The sequence below is a fragment of the Penaeus monodon genome, chromosome 15 (assembly GCF_015228065.2).
Source record: "Penaeus monodon isolate SGIC_2016 chromosome 15, NSTDA_Pmon_1, whole genome shotgun sequence".
NCBI classification, from domain to species: domain Eukaryota; kingdom Metazoa; phylum Arthropoda; class Malacostraca; order Decapoda; family Penaeidae; genus Penaeus; species Penaeus monodon.
In genome coordinates this window covers 14259768-14260063 of record NC_051400.1, presented here as the reverse complement: position 1 = coordinate 14260063, position 296 = coordinate 14259768, and the positions used below count along the sequence as shown (strand labels likewise).

Sequence of the window (296 nt, the reverse complement as noted above, 5' to 3'; positions counted from 1 at the left end):
GTTCTGCATTGTAGCTTGATTGTATTTTTGTTTGAAAGTTCAAAGACATTGAAGGTAAATTATATATTTGTATTTCCCTGCATAAATATTGTCAAAAACAATGATTGCCAATTGCAGTATGAGAATTCCATGTATTTTTCTCACTTTATTTCAATATCAAGGTTTTAGTAGGAAAAGGTAAAATGACAAGGAAATATTGAATATAACCAGGATTATTAATGAAATGTAAATAGCAATAAGAAGTCAGTTTTTGTTATTACTGTATTAAAAAAAAAAAAAAATATTTGTCTTATATA

General features: G+C 24.7%; 1 protein-coding gene across 1 annotated transcript in view; it reads left to right on the top strand.

Annotated features, from left to right (window-relative positions):
• The window catches only part of LOC119581757 (proteasome subunit alpha type-3-like), a gene marked incomplete in the record, with an annotated part of 9999 nt that overhangs the window by 1940 nt on the left and 7763 nt on the right, over nt 1-296 (top strand).